General features: G+C 42.1%; 1 long non-coding RNA gene across 1 annotated transcript; it reads left to right on the forward strand.

The window, feature by feature from the left end:
* The first annotated feature begins 13,400 nt into the window (after positions 1–13,400).
* On the forward strand, positions 13,401–16,157 carry LOC146072348 (uncharacterized). Its single transcript, XR_014473078.1, has 3 exons — positions 13,401–13,545; positions 14,596–14,880; positions 15,981–16,157. It is a non-coding gene; the product is annotated as an uncharacterized LOC146072348 (long non-coding RNA).
* The last annotated feature ends 544 nt before the right edge of the window (positions 16,158–16,701 follow it).

Genomic DNA, 16,701 nt, shown 5'->3' on the forward strand with positions numbered 1-16,701 from the left:
AGGCAGGATGTCGTAGTTAGAGCATCTAGATGCCATTGTTTACTGAACAATGAACAGAACAGAATGCAAAATCTAGAACACTGTACAAGTTATCCAATGGTATAAGTTGCATATAGGGTGTAAAACACAGCATAAACCAGGAACATAGACATGAGAGTGGCAATTTTGCCATTGTTGTTATTATTATTATTATTATTATTATTATTTACAGTTTCTTATATAGCCTCATGACCTCAGTGCTGTGAGGCAGTAACCATTACACCATCCGCGTACTGCCCTAAATTCATTATAATGCATAGTAGTTGGTAAAAACAGAGTAACAGCCAATGCACACCTTATTACATCAGAGAACACCTGCTCAATCTGGTATAAATGGTGTAGTAACTGGGGTAGAGGTCACAAGTAGAAAATCAATCCAAGCATAGAAGGTGGAGGATTGGGGAATAAAAGAGGTTCAGTAGACGTGCCCTTCAGTGCAGATATCTGAAAACTGGTCAGCTCATCTATAGTTTAAATATTTAAGAATAACACTTGAAATGTCAGATATGATAACCGGAACCAACTTTTTTTTTTTTTTTTAGTTAAGCTGATTTATTCACTTATTCAAAATTCAACATGGCTGTACATTAGTAGTGCATTATTGTGTTTGGTAGAGTACAGCTGGCTACACAATGAACAATATCACGATTTGGCCCTTCTGAGTGGGCTGTTAACGATATCCCCCGTTGTCTATACATGCAGCTTTATTTTTACTATATCATCAATGACTACATGTATGGAGCGGAGGACATCACTGAACGATATTATTAGTGCTATCATTTAGTGTATATGCAACATATCTTTTGGCTAGGAGCTCAAGGGAAAAACTACCCATGGAGCATATTGGCTAGAGTGTACCCAGCTTATGTTCTTCAAGACATATGACGTTAAATATTATATTATTTTCCCATAATGTATGTATTAGGTGAATTTAATCTATTTATATATTGGAGGACTATCTATATATTGGAGGACATTGTTGCACCTTCATGAACTCCCCCCCCCCCCCCACCCCATACAGTTTGGAGTAGAAAAAAATATATAATAATAAAAGATAAAGAGGCTGACTCGGAGTGAGTCACTCGGAGTGCAGGTTGGCTGAATTGTGTGGTTGGAAATACAAATATCTACATCACTATCAGCATCCATTGCATCAGCAGTATCCTTGGGGTAAGATATCTGACTGAAATCAGATGGATCTCTGTTTACAAATCACCTCTTTATAGCCTGCTATTCAGCCTAAAGGCCTATGACAGATCATCAGAACACTAAGCATGTTACCTTCAGTATATACACACAATCTACCACAAGTGGCGATATATATGACTCTGAATCCCCACAGTTACTCAAGAAAACTGAGTTGCATGTTACTGGAATAACCCTTCTAAATACTGAAGAAATCAGACCAAATTAATTGTTATAGATGTTCTTGGAGAAAAAATATTTTGTTGCTGTATTCCATTTCTTTAATGGAAAAGTTTTGTTTGCCAAAATTAGGGCCCAGGCCTCTGTGACTAGTGAAGGTCAGAACCCCCTTCTGACTTACCTTTTTTTAGCGTATGTTTGTTTTTTTGCTGTAGGTGTTTTGTGACTTCATTGATTGGTTTTATGGGCATCACCAGCTTTACTTGATTGGTTAGTTGAGTTTTGAAGAAGTTGGATACCCTTCTTTATGTTGTTTAAGCCACCCTGGTCTCCACCTTCAATGAATGTTTGTTGTGGTTAAGTTGTGCAAGATTGTGTCTGTCCTTATCCACCATTTAAATAAATAAATACAGTAATTGATCTTTTTTTTCTGCCATTTTACATCTCCATGTTTTTATTTGTTATTACGAGGTAAGCATGTTATTTGATGTGTATGTGGCATACCCTTAGGTCATTTGTAGGTTTAAAGAAAAGATACAAACAATGCCTATGATCATGGGACCTAACTTTTTTATATTTGTTCCAGAAAGTCTTTCAAGTAGGGGTGTATCTACAGTATATAGAGGGTGCAAATGATTCAAATGCTATGGGACCCAACTGCTGGGGGTGCACCAAGGTTTAGCAGGCGATCCCCTGCATCCTGATAAAAAAAATTCTTGTTGTTGTTTTTGAATAGTACCACTTGGGCAGTGGCTCCCCTCTTTCTCTCTAACTCCCTGACATTCTCTATCACTCCTGCTCACACCCCTCCCACTATTTCTCCTGCTCCTCCCCTTCTCTCTGACACTCTCTCTCTCTCCCTGACCATGCCTCTCTCCCTCCTCTCTCTTTCTCAAAACCCTCTTTCACTCTCCTCACTCTTACTTCTGCCCTTCCTCTAAGGGACATTGTAGTGATAATGGTGGGAGAGGAGAGGGGCCTCCTAGATTTTGCTATAGGGCCCACAAAGTTCTAGTTATGCCCATGCTTTCAACACACCTGAAATAAACTATATTACACAAATAAAGCATTTTACAGAACAAATTATATATTTAAATACTCCATTTCTTCTAAGTAATGGAGCATGGAACATTTAATAATACGTTTTGCATTGTGCAGTCTAGGAGCTTATTATTTCTGTGGTTAGTATAATATTAAGGTTTATGTATGAAAATAAAAAATGTCAAAGTTTAAGCACAAAGGTCAGACTTAAAATGCATTTATTATCTACGAAGCTGGGAAATAAACTACTGCTCAGAATGTAAAGTGGACACTGTAGTTAAGACTCTCTAGGGGGCTTCTTAGAGCCAAAAGAAGATTTAAAAATTATCATTCAGCAGAGGAAAGAAGATAATCTCAAATGATTGCAAATAGTAGGCATAACTCACAGCCAAGCAACAATTGAAAGAAAAAGTTTCAGAATTCTACTGCAATCATTTTTTTTTATCCTGAGCTTTAGTCAATAAGGCAATAGTCTATTTCCTATGTACCTAGTTAATTATGTACAAGAAATAAAAATGAACATGTATTTCTTGTGTTTCTGTTTGGCAAGGGTTCCTGCAAAAATTGCACCTTAGAGAGATGTCTGGAACGTTCACATTTTCATACTTTATTGGTCTTGATTAACTTTTTATTCTTTAATATTGATTTGTTATATATTTCCTAAGTTAATATTATGTCTACACCTGTTTAATCAACATGTTCTGTTTCTATGTAGGATTTGTTATTTTTGTATATGTTATACAACTTTTTCAAACTGCATATTTATGTATCTCCTTATGTCGTTAGTTGAGTAAATATATTTTTGAAACATTATCCATATTTTATTCTGTGCCTTCTAACATTACCATGGAAACCATACATTTATTGTTATTATTATTTTTATTATTATTATCCTTTATTTATATGGCGCCACACGGGTTCCGCAGCGCCCAGTTACAGACTACACATAATCAAACAGGAAAAACAGTGACTTACAGTTGAGAACAATACAGGATGAATACAGGGTAAATGATTATAGGAACATCAGCAGTTTACTGCAACATAAGTATCCAGGTGGTACTGTAGCAGAAAGCATGCTTTGGTGCAGTCGAAGACTACTGAAGTAAGAAAGGATAAGCACATGAGGTAAGAGGTTCCTGCTTGTGAGAGCTTACATTCTAAAGAGGAGGGGCAGACAGACAGGGGTGTTAATATTTGTAACCAAAAATGTAAAGTATATATTTTTTTTACATTATTACATTTTTATTTTTTTTATTTTTATTAATTTGCAAATGGTAAATCCTAGGCATCCTAGACTATAGTATATATGAACATTTAAACACTGGTACCAGTGATGCCTAGACATATCATTAGGGGTGCCACTTGTTGAACAGCAGTCCTTTATCACTGGCTTGATTGACCAACCGTAGTTAGAACAAAAGGAGGTAAAACTGCAAGACTTCAATTGTAAATCTTATAGTGTTAACTAATATATATGCCAATATTCAAATGTGGGTGTGACATATGGTTGGTGGTGCTCCCAGAATTTAATTTCTATAACTGTACTTAAACAATATGAAGATACAACATGTTTTGCTGCAAAGGGATGGGACCAAGGAGGACGCAATCTAAGCCGGAGGGGTGGTGAGTATAATTGTTTGGATTCTACAAGAGAAGTTTACTGAACCTAAGTGCCATGGTAGGTAAGTATGTATGGTGTGTAAAATAAAGTTCTACTTTATAATGTGTGTGTAATTTATTGTTGTATTGGTTCTGTAGTGGCACTACAAGTCCCAGCATGCATTGGAGGCTTGCTAGGAATTGTAGTTTCACTATAAATCTCAATACTTCATAACCCCCATCAAGAGTCACCTTTATTAGCCTTATTCCACATTTACCCAAAAGATCTCTCTAATGTGGATCGATTTGTGTTACAGATACTTATTGCCACTAGAGCTGTGATAAATCAGGATTTCAAAAAACCCTTTCCCCCCAAACAATTCTTTAAATTATTTGGAAATTCCATAACTCCTTTCAGATGGCAACCCTAGGTCTACCCTACTCTTTTAAAGCTAATTCTCTACTAGTGAAATGGTTCAGTTGGCAAGAGAATTCAACATCAAAAGATAGGGCTTATTTATTACCTGAAACAGATTATCCACATAAAACTAAAGGCTTAGAGTTTAGAATTATATTGATAAATTCGTTGACTTTTTATATTATCCATGATCTAAATGAGTACGACAGTATGTATACTATATTTTTCATGTTCAATGTTAAATGTATGTATAATGGATTTTGGAAGTTTTGTATCTGACCCCCAATGCCCTTTTCCCTCATCTCTCTCTTTTTTCTGTATCCTTCCCCCTTCCATGATTAAAAGTACAACAGTCTCAATAAAAAACTATTGATGTAAAAAAAAACTATTTGTTTAGGTGAAAATTACACTCGCTTGCATTTATATATAAGCCCTTTCCAAACAATACCACCTAAACTGCTGCCTTGAGAGACATTTTATATGTTTTTTTTCCTTAATAACAATCTTGCATTTAAACATCTGTTTTGAAATTAATCATATAGGAGATCTAGTTATTTTTGCCTAAAGAATTAATTCATTATGTATATGTGATTATGCTTGAACTCTGCTGATACTGCATGGTTCCAGTGATGTAATAGATTTAAACTGGCAATACTTTAAAAGACAAAACCAGGCTCCTGCCTGACATTTTTCAAAAACAGTCTGTGCCATGGCAGGTAGGAGCTGATTGGCTGGCTGTTTATCACTCTCCATTTTATCACTTTTGAAGCTTAGTGCATCTGGCCCAAGATGAGGCACAGGTCAGAGGACAAGGAGTGTAACTTTGATGGTATTTTGAGAAACCTCATATGTATTCATTTGTGGCAATGTTCAGGTCGGTGTTGAATAGGATCAATCCTTGTGTTGAGTGAGTGATTTGAATTGCCTTCTGAAAAACATGGGAGATTTGCAGAGTTAAACAGTTTACATGCCTGGAGAGAACAGAAGATAAGTCTTGCTGAAGTGTTTAAAATGGAGTGATATGAGGACAGATTATTTTGGATGGGGGAGGTGAAAGCCAGATAGGCACCAAGTTAGATTGTCTTAGAGATATGAGAGGTGACTCTGGGAGGAGCCAAACTCTCTTTTGCACATATTAAGTTTTGGTATCATTCAGACATTAATGTATACTAGGAGACAATAAGGATGATGTCAGTGAAGTTAAAGCTGATGTTGGAGTTGTCAGCATACAAGTGGGACTTTATGCTTAATGAACACTTTTATTATCAAAAGAAGATTAATACAGTGAGAAAACAGAAGGGTACTGAGAACAGAGCCTAGTGAGACCACAAGCGAAACCTCACAGCTACAATAATCCTCATATACTGTATATATCTGAACTTGTTTGAAGATACATCACTTCTCATACTCACTGAATTGCCTTTGACCTACTCACCTTGTGAACCCTGTTGGACAGTTATTGGGGAAAGGGGAGTAGAAGCTAATGGATAAAAGCAAAGACTTAATGCGGATAGAACACTAAGGGCGAAATGTATTCTTAATACGAATCAATATGACTGCATACGACTGTTTCAGCCGTATGCAAAGTCGTGTTCCGGAGGGAAATTTACAAAGCAGTCAAATACGACTACTTTGTAACCCTCCGATGGAGTAATGATTCATATTAGCGGACGTATATATGGCTGCTAATACAAATTTATGCAGGCAGTCTGCACGGATCAGTCAAATCCATGCAGGCTGCAGAGTGTAAAAAAATAGAAAATTAAATAAATAAATAAAAACAGCGTGGGGTCCCCCCACTACAGCCGTAACCAGCACCAGGCTGAAAGAGCCGGGCTAGTAATAAAAAATCAGGAAACCCAGCAAATAGGGGTTCCCCGATGTTTTAAAACCAGCCCCAGGTACCAGGTCCGGGGCTGGTTCCCAAAATCCGGGGGACAAAATGAATAGGGGTCCCCCATATTTTAAGAACCAGTCCCAGGCCAAACCAGCCAGCAGGGTAATGTCACAGCTGGGGGACACTTATTATATAAGGTCCCGTGGCCAAAACATCACCCTACTGACCAGTCAGCCTGGCCAGGGGCCCTGGGGGAGTGGGGACCCCCCCAATAAAGGGGTCCCACCCCTCCAGGACTTACCTGACCAGGCTGAAGCCTGATGCTGTCCCAGGTGACCCTGGAGCGGTGGTCACCAGGCTGATCTTTGTATAAAAAAAGAATAAACTATTGTTTAATACTGTGGAACTATGAGTCCCATCAAGCTTCCCCCGCAAGCTGGGACTTGGAGAACCACACTTCTTAGCATGCGGGGCATTAAAGGGCCAATTGGCACTTGTAGTTTCACAGTATGAAAAATAGTCAAATAAACACACACACTGATACTTACCTATCTTGAGCCCGTCGGTAGGTCCCTGGTCCAGGGTCCGGTGCCTTGGTTCCTGGGTCCGGGGCTGCAGAGTCCGGGGTTCGGGGCCTTGGTTCCGGGGCTGGTCTGGGGCTCCACGGCTGAAGAGTCCGGGGTCCAGGATCCAAAGAAATCCATATGGGGACCTGTGGAAGGAAATCCTACTGACCAAGTCCTCTGGCAAACATCCTGTCTTCTTCTCTCCGCCGTAGTCCAAGTCGCGCATCACCCAGCCGCTATCCGCTTGGACTGAGGAGAGACGCTGATGTTTCATGTTCAGCTCCTCTCCTCCGAATGATTCTATTGGCCGCCTAGCGGCCAATCAGGAGCTGAGAATGTCGGCTCCTGACTGGCCGCTAGGCGGCCAATAGAATCATCCGGAGGAGAGGCGTGGAAGATGAAACATCTCTGCGTCTCTCCTCAGTCCGTGACAGGTGACCGCCGGGTGATGCGCGACTTGGACTACGATAGGATACTGGTCAGTAGGGTTATTGCCGCGGGACTTTATATAATAAGTGTCCCCTGGCTGTGGCTTTGGCCTGGGGCTGGTTCTTAAAATAAGGAGGGGAGGCACACTGTTTTTATTTTTGTATTTTTCTATTTTATTTACACTGAAGCCTGCACGGATCTGACTGATCCGTGCAGGCTAAAGCCAAATACGACAGGAAAATAAAGTGTATTTTCCTGCCGTATTTGGCACACCATTCGCGGGCGTTTTATGCTAATTAGCGACCGTATTCTCAATACGGCCGCTAAGTAAATCAGGAACCACCATTCTTTTGAATGGTGATTTCTGTCGTATTCTATCGATGGTGTAATCATTCATATTTGTAAATACAATTCCGAATGTCCCATCAATACGAATACGAAAATTCTTATTTTTGGCATAGTAAATGACAAAAATACGAATACGCACAAACAAATCGTATTTTCGTATGAAAATATGATTTTTTTTCACAAATTTATCTTAAATCTCCCCCTAGGTGTATAGTAGATGCAAAAACAAATATCTTTGCTTAGCAAGTGGTACAGTGTAAGATTCATTTATAGTAGGGGAAGTCTGCATATGAGTAAGCGCTCTTAAGCAATGTTGGAGTACTTTTGCAGGTAGAAGTTCTGTTTAATGTTTGATGTTTTGACCACCTATGACAGTATTTGGTGCCTGGAGATGTGTTGTCTAGTTTTGATGTGAATGTCTTATAGTAAAAATAGGAAGCCTGATCAGTAGAAACTGTTCAAATAAAATGAAAAGTGAATCAAGTGAAAAGTATTTAGATAATGTGCATTATGGATTTGAGTGCAGATATGAGCAAGAAAAGTTATTTTCAGAGGGTGGAAAGGCCAACTTGAAGAAACTAGAGATGGTGCATGAATGAAAGAACACAAGTTCAGGGGAGTGTCCATCACTTAAAGTCAGTGAGCTGTGATTGTCGTTCAAACTGCTTTGACTCAACTGGACAAGCTTGAATTCTGGCAGAGTCAAGCTTGTCCACATCAGCATCACATTGCCTCACCAGGCTGGGAAAAAATGACTGGAACCGGAGAGGGACCCCCATTTATGTCCATATCCCTGGGCGCACCATAAACGGCTTTTAGCCAGTCAGAACAATAAACTGCAATTGGAAAAACCATCATTATATTTTTGTAAAATGGACCCATATGCAAGACTAAGCTCATACTGTACAGTACTTTTTTCCTTTGAAACCTCTCAATATTAGTGATGCTCAGAAAATAGTTCTGAAGCCCTATTTTTATCTATCTATGTTGGAAAGCTATAAATCTTTACGATCAAGCCACAATCTCACAATGAATATACTGATATTAATATTCTCACTGTGAAACACACTTCTGAAAATAATTTACCAGACTCTCTGACAGTATTAGAAGGTTCCAAAAATCCAATCTCTCTGTGCTGTGTCACATTAAGTATGTCATTCTGTAATAATCTATTACTGCACTACAGTGACATAAAATCATGTATTTGATTTCTTTTCAAGTACTCACTATGGAAATTTTTTAAAAGATACTTTATGGCTTTGTCTGAAGTTTTACATCCTAAGAGTCAGGTATATTGGCATAGATATGTTTTATAGAGTTGAAGGCATAAAACAATAGATTGTATTCAGCTATACTGGTCACTGTCTCCTGACTTTTTTTCATGTCATGAATGATAACAGAATCATGTCTACCTTAAAAGAATCATTTCTAACTTGACGTGCTTTGATTATTTAGATGCCTGATATTTTACAATGTCCTCAATTGTAGGATAAGCTACAATTCCTTATATTCTTCTCCTAACTACACTGTACCATCAGAAAAAACAGCTCATAGATTGGGTAGCCAATAATGTAATCTGAATTGTGTCATTGTGACCCTTCACCAAGTTTGCAATGGCGGTTATTAGAGAAGGGGGGGGGGGGGTTTGCACAGTGACGCATATGCAATATCACAATCCCCAACCTGCCCGCCTCAGAGGCACCATACCTACATGCTGATGACCTGGCAGACTGTACAGCCTAAGGGTTGACAGATATACAGTACATACAACTTTAGGTTAGTCCTAGTATTCTGTGGATAGAGAGAAGAATGTCTCTGTGTGGCGCACCAGAAGGAAAAAAGATATAAGTAAAATTTAGCTTTTAATTCGTATTTCTAAAAAAGAGCGAAATAAAAAACACACAATTTTACACATACATACACAAACATGTATTTAAAACGGGATATAACTATCCCTACAACGTGAGACCCCACTGTCACGTGTACCTTCCGTATTATGGGCCTTATTCTGGTTGGTGCGTACTTTCCCGTATACTTTCGGATGGCGTTTTTTAGCCGTCTGCGCATGCGTGGGGAACGCTATGCGCATGTGCCACGCACAGTCTCCGTACTTGTACTCACTAATACCGTACAGAAATGTGCACCGCAATCACTCGGGAAATATGGGCGTATTATGGGCGTCATTCGGAATGACACAGGGGCGTACTTTCAAAGTGGGCTAAACTGGGCGGAAACATGGGCGGACAGGGGGGGAGTGCACTTATTTTATATTCGGACAGCACACCGAATGCACGCGAACAAAAAGGCAAGAAATATGCGGTGTCCATAAGCAAGTATTGCTTTGCGGACACCACTCGGTCATGCGCTAGGCAATCGGAACGCCTAATCAGGACGGACGCACCTCAACCAATGTCAGCTGAACACAATACAATCACCTACTTTACTCATTACTTGTTAATTACACGCTTCTCACTGCTTCAATTGGAACCATTGCAGCTTAAATGGAACATTACTAAACACACACATATATGCTGCATTTTTCACACACTTTTACACTGCAACTAATGACCACAACTTAATATTGATAATACAAATACACATGTCACTTCTACATGTATCAATTAAATCACACATTTGGGGGAAACCAAAAAACATTTATTAAATGAACTTATAAAATAAATTAGAAACCGTCACAAAATAAAAGGTAGCATACCAGCAATAAAAGTAAATAATATATAATAAATACATGTATTATAGACATACATAGCCACAGCAGAATCATTAGGAACACATCAGGTGGCTTCACAACAAAAGTATAGCACCAACACTTCAAGTACAGCACACAGTAATGCTAGCCAAAACGGGGCAACAGGGGAACCAAACATGACATTTGAACCGAGGGCAAATGTGGGGACCCTCGGCACGGAATTGGACACAGGATGCTGACACACACAGCTCAATGAAAAATTTGGGAAGACATAAGGGTGGAGATGAATGCGGACACAAGTTCATTTGCGGGCACGTTTGCCCCTGGCAGGCTCCTTGCCACGTGCAGCAGCTCTTGACCCACGGCCACGACCACGGACAGATAGTGGGTCAGGTGGAGCACATGCTGGGGAGGGGGTGGATGGTCTTCCCCCTCTGGCAGCAGGGAGTGCTGATGGTGGTAATGCACCAGAAACGGGTGACATTAGGACCCTATTGCTGGCAACTAGCTCCACCATAAGATCATTATGGCGGAGGAGTTCATTTTGCCGCAGGGCTTGATCAGCCAGCACCTGCAGGCTAGCAGCAATAGCTTGCTGGCTGGCACTCATAGCCTGCAGGCTCTCAGCGATACTCTGCTGGCTGCTGGTCAAACCCTGCAACACCTCCTCGGCCCTACACACCCGCTCTGATGCCGACTCTCCCTGCTGCTGAATATTGACAAGCACATGCCCCCACGTGGCCAATTTAGCCGCTGCACGGGCCTGCTACTGGGGCCAGGTGGCACAGACTTCTCAACCTCCTCAAGAGATTGTTGACCAAGCGGTGGGGATGCTGGTGAAAGAGAAAATTCCAATTACCACACATTCCATGCAAAATTCGAAACATCTACTTATGGCATGGCAAATAATTACCTTCAAGCAAAGAAGCCATGACATCCGCTGGGGACTCGCTGTCCATGGTGCTCACCCCCCGGACCTCCTCCACTGCAATGCAGCACTCGGCCATCTCCTCCAGGGGGGTGAGCTTCAGCTTTGAAGGCATGGGGCCAGCCCCAGAGGTGTGGCTGTGTTCCCACCGATGGGTCAATTTCTTTTTGAGGTTCGTTTTGAAGTCGTGCCACCTGCAATCAAAGTGTACATATTAATACATGTCACTCCTCATGTTTGCTGTAGCACCCATTGCAATCTGAAACATAATACAACATGTGCCTCCTGACACCAAACTTAGATTATAATAATTGTGAAAAACAACCCTTAGAAGATACAATCACACTCAGCCTACAATAACTATCAATTCATTGACATGGCAAACATGTCTGTGGCTTCAAGCAACGTCACCGCCCATTGACCAACTCCATCTAATTTCTAATGTAAACATTACTGGACTTGTACTGCTCAAATGTAACACACATGAACTTGCCTCTTCTTAACATGCTCCGCCTCACGAACTTGTGGAGCCACCGTATTAATCTCCGCCGTTATGTCCTCCCAGATCTTCCATCTCCTTGTGTGTGTCAACTTTTCCTGTGGGCACTCGATCAAATCCCGTGCCCGGGTCACCAGGATGGCAAGCTCCTGCGGTTCGTATGCCATGTTTCTGGTGGTTGGTTCCTCTGTTGCCCGATTGCGGCCACGGCCACGACCACTGGCACCGCCACTGCCACGGCCACGGCCACCGGTTGCTGTACTTGAAGTGCTGGCCAGGCTACTCTGTTGGGAAGCCACCTGCTGTGTTCCCAATGATTCTGCTGATGCTGAGGATGGGCCAGCTGCTGATTGGCCTGATGTCGATGGCCCATCTGGCTGCTCTTCCCCCAATGGCTGTTTAGGGTTGATGGGGACATAGGTGGTGCTGGAGTCCATCTGAGCAAATAGGTCCTGCAACTCCTGCTCTTCCTCAGATAGAGATGCAGACATGTGTGCAACAACATTGCATTTGCCAAACACACCTTTATATACTATTTGTCACAGCTGAAGGGCTGGATGGAGTCGTGTGGTGCACAGGAACTGGAGACGGACCAGGAGGAGTAGGATTGAAACGTGCCGGTTTAATAACGGATTTCATAAATGATAAACTTCACTCAAATACTTCTTTAAGTGACAGTTAGATAACTTAAATAGAGTCCAGCACAATACTAACAACGGGCAGGTAAATCTGGAAACGTATACTTGATGAGCCAGAGTACATAGAGGAAGATCCGGAAAGAGGTTGATTTGATGATAGAAGAAATGGATCCGGATGACTGAAAGATGATGGAATGACTGAGTTGAATGAAGGAGGACAGCGGAAAGCTGAGCAGGGTAATTCTGGGACACAAGCAGGAACAAGCACTAGGTAGGACTTGCAGCATTGGTGTCAGGAGAAAACTTCCTTGTAGAAAGATGCAGGGAGCAAGGCACCAGAGTCAGGAGAGAAAGAGCCAGGATCCGGGAATCAGCTAGGAGTTGTGAATGACTCCAAAGACTCATTGCACTGACACTGATCAGCCTAGGCAGATCCCCTATATCCCCAGGGGGCGACTGCCATTGGCTGTCAGCGCAGGAAGAGGAGGGAACCTCCACTCTGGGCCAATCTGTCTCCTGCCCTTAACCAAGATGGCGACGCCGGCCTCCCGGCGACGCTATCTGCAAGGACGCCGCTACCCGACGCTCCCCTGCTGCCATCCCCACCTGGAGCTGCTGCTACCCGCACACCGCAGACCGAGACCTGCACACGCTAGCCGGCGGCGGGCGCGGACGGGTGAGTACTGTACCCGCCGCGCTCCGTCGCGGCTACGTGTGACACTATTTCTGTAATCGGCGTACATCAGCGACACCCTGCGTTCCGTACGTCCGCGTTCCGTACGGCAGCGTCAACCGTGCGGCGCATAGGCCACGCCCCTTGCTGCGGGAAAAACTTTCAAAAAAACCTGGCAGACTGAGTAAGTCTGATTTAGTAGGTAAATGCAGATTAGTACACCAATCACCAAATAAAACTGAGGTCAGACATGAAATGTATATGTGAATGTACATCTGTACTGTGCATTTGTTTGGTATGTAGTACAAATGACAATACCCATTCCATATGTAAATCCAGTCCACCACTTAGGCACAAGTAATCAGTGCTAGCATCCAAATCACATGTGAAAGCTCTCCAAATTCAGCCTTGATGCTAGCTTCTTTTCATTCCACCTCTCTAGTATGGGCCTGTAGAAGGTAAGTGTACACATGGCAGCATGGCCTAATATTGGTAAAAGGTCTGGCACTATTTGCTATGTTTCTGCTGCATAGCTTTCATTATAAAATAGCTGTTTAGTACCGTGTTGAGTTAGGTGTAAGTGGCTAGTGATGCAGACTATTTCACCTGTTGCTTATAGCCATGTTTGGTGAATGTTATAGATTACAGTATATATAATGGGTTCCCATCTTATTTTACACTGTCTGTTTAGGAGATAGTAAGTAATGGCATGGTCTGCTAAACTATGCAAAGGTACAGCAAGTGTGGGTTTGCGATGCAATGGGTTAGCCGTCTGTTCTGGCGCATACACGCTGTTACTGTAAAAATGAACAATAAAGTTAATACCAAATATCACTCTGATCAACCAATGACAGGACATGATCGCTTGATTTGTGCCATTGCTAAGATGGCGGCCTATGGCAGAGCAGCCCCTTTTTCCCCTGCTGAGTTAAGGACACTGGTCGCCGTTATGGAGACCAGGCTGGGCCATGCAGGGCCCTTCATAACCAACCGGCAGAAGCGTAATGCCTATGCGGTTGCCCGCCGGCGCATATACGCCCGCACGCAGGTGCGGCGGACCATCGCACAGCTGGAGCGGCGGTGGTCAGACTTGAGACGTCGCCAGCCGGATTTGCTCCAGCAAATCAGGGCCAGCATAGCGAGATGTAAGTGTTTATACATTAAATGGCCATTTGTACATGATTGCTTACATGACCTTATTTAAGCCAATAAAGTAACCAGCCTGATCATGAGTTAAACATGGCATACACTATATGTGTGCTACTTCCTGTTTGACACCCTGTAATGGTGATAACATATGTCATTGTGTAGGATTAATGTTTGTGATGCTTACAATGGCCCAAATGTCACAGCATAACTGCCATGTTACAGCCTGTCTTTTGTAAAAGCCACTAAGGAGCTGATTGGCTGTACATTTATCAGTACTTATAACCTTTGGATTTATAGCTTGATAAGGCTTAATACAAATAACCCCTAATTGGCACTTTTTTGTTCTTTCACAAACACAGCACGGGAACGAGCAAGACAGGCCCGAGAGGAGTCTGAGGCGTCCCAGGCCCAGGAGGAGGCGGAGCCAGCTATGGCCGAGGAGGGTGAAAGTGAAGAAGGGGTGGCGGAGGAAGTGGAGGCAGAGGAAAGGGAGGAAGTGGAGGAGAATGTGTGGGCAGTGGAGGCGGAGGTGGTGCCATTGGAGGACGAGGTGGCAGCCGAGGAGGAGGTGGTGGCAGCCGAGGAGGGCCAGGAAGAGGGGGAGGATGAGGAGGCCTGTGAGGTGGAGCAGGCGGCCGAAAGTGGTATGTATACATAAAGAATCATTATTCCTTTTGTCATCTACTATTTGATATGTAGCACTGGTGATTCAATTGTGTTTGAAAATACTATAAAGTCAAACAACAAATTGGGTAGCAACAGACACACTTTGGGGTTAGATAGGGTGGCCAAACCATCCCTTTCATCCTGGACACATATTAATGACGCAGGTTGTGAGGATGGCTTTCAGGTCGATTTTAAGTGCCACTGAACCTGTGTAGTTAATCTGTATCCTGGAAGAAAGGGATGACTTGCTCATGTAAGGGTTACATGTCCCTGCTGCAAGCATACAATCTGTAGCCTCATATAGGTGAGTAGAGTTTACTGGTGATTGATCTTTGTACACTAGACTCAGTATGGCATAAATGGAGTATGGACAGGCGTGGCTTAGACTGGAGTAACAAGTGGGCAGTGCCCCTGTGCCCTCCTGTAGCTAACCACCCCCTGCGGTCTGCATGTATGTTTGGCACCATAATTGTTTGTTGATTTTGTGTTTGTAATGATTTTGTGCATGGGAGTGGGTTAGTGCTGCAGCTTCACCTAACTGGCATTATGACAATGATTTCTGGAGCAGACCATCAGCAGGCAAGCCATGCTTGATTGCACAAATGTACTGAGCATTCCTGAGAGTTGAGTAACTCCCCTGCCACGCTCCATCATATAACAGACACTGAACTTTGTTTGCAGAATTGGGATTGGTGCAGCGCGTGACATGCTTCTCAGAGCTTAGTCATGGGTGGGTTTGGATTGAGAAGGAGCACTATGACTGTGAGGTGTTCTACAGAGTAAAGGGTAGAGGGGAAAAAACAGGCTTTCCATGTAGTATGTATGCATGTATGTATAGCTGTATGTGTCATATATATAGTTAAATATGTGTCTATATATATATATATATATATATATATATATATATATATATATATATATATATACATATATACATATATATATATATATATATATATATATATATATATATACACACACACACCTGTCACGGTGCATGTTTAAAATTTAGGTATGACTATGTTAAATGTATGCCTGAATATCATTATTATTTTTTCAATTTTGATTTGGTCCACAGATGAGCCAGCCCAAGCACAAGAGGGTCTCCGTGGGGCCCTCTTACGGATAAGAGGCCACTTGCGGCAGGTGCTTTTTTAAATCAACCAGCTAGTTGAGGGGGAGTTGTAATGTTTATTTTTTTTTCAGTTTATAAAAAAAAATGTAGTGTAAATAAATTGTTAATTACAGTTCGAAGTTGTCTGTGTGTTTATTTAAAATGGGAAAGTATATGTGTAACTTGTTTAAAATCTTTTAAATAAGCAAAATGTAAATAGTGTATATAGATGTATGTTAGGGTCACATGCTGTAAGGGTTAATGTGTGTAATGAATGTACTAGGAATGTGGTTCAGTATATATTAGGATTTAATTGATTCAAATAGATAACAATCCCTTTTTAATGAGGTTGCCTAATTGCCTAAGTGGGTCATGTGATCGCTGTGTGTACTCAGTAAAAAAGTGTTGTATTGAGCGTAAATACTCCGCATCGGTGCGTACGGCCAGCTTCCCGTCCGTTCTAACGCGGTAAGACCGTGCTTACGCGGTAAGACCGTGCAGTATCTGTGCGTGTCCACAGCACACGCAAGGTTTGTATGTCGTCCGTACACACGTCCTGTTCTTAAAGAGTGAGTCCGTCCGAATGCGGAGGACCCGTGGGCGTTTCTACGGACGATGTCACAGCGTTGCGTGCGGACAGCACCGTAGGAATTCTGGAAAGTACGCACCGATCAGAATAAGGGCC

Source organism: Crinia signifera, chromosome 4, assembly GCF_055691185.1.
Source record: "Crinia signifera chromosome 4, ASM5569118v1, whole genome shotgun sequence".
NCBI lineage: Eukaryota > Metazoa > Chordata > Amphibia > Anura > Myobatrachidae > Crinia > Crinia signifera.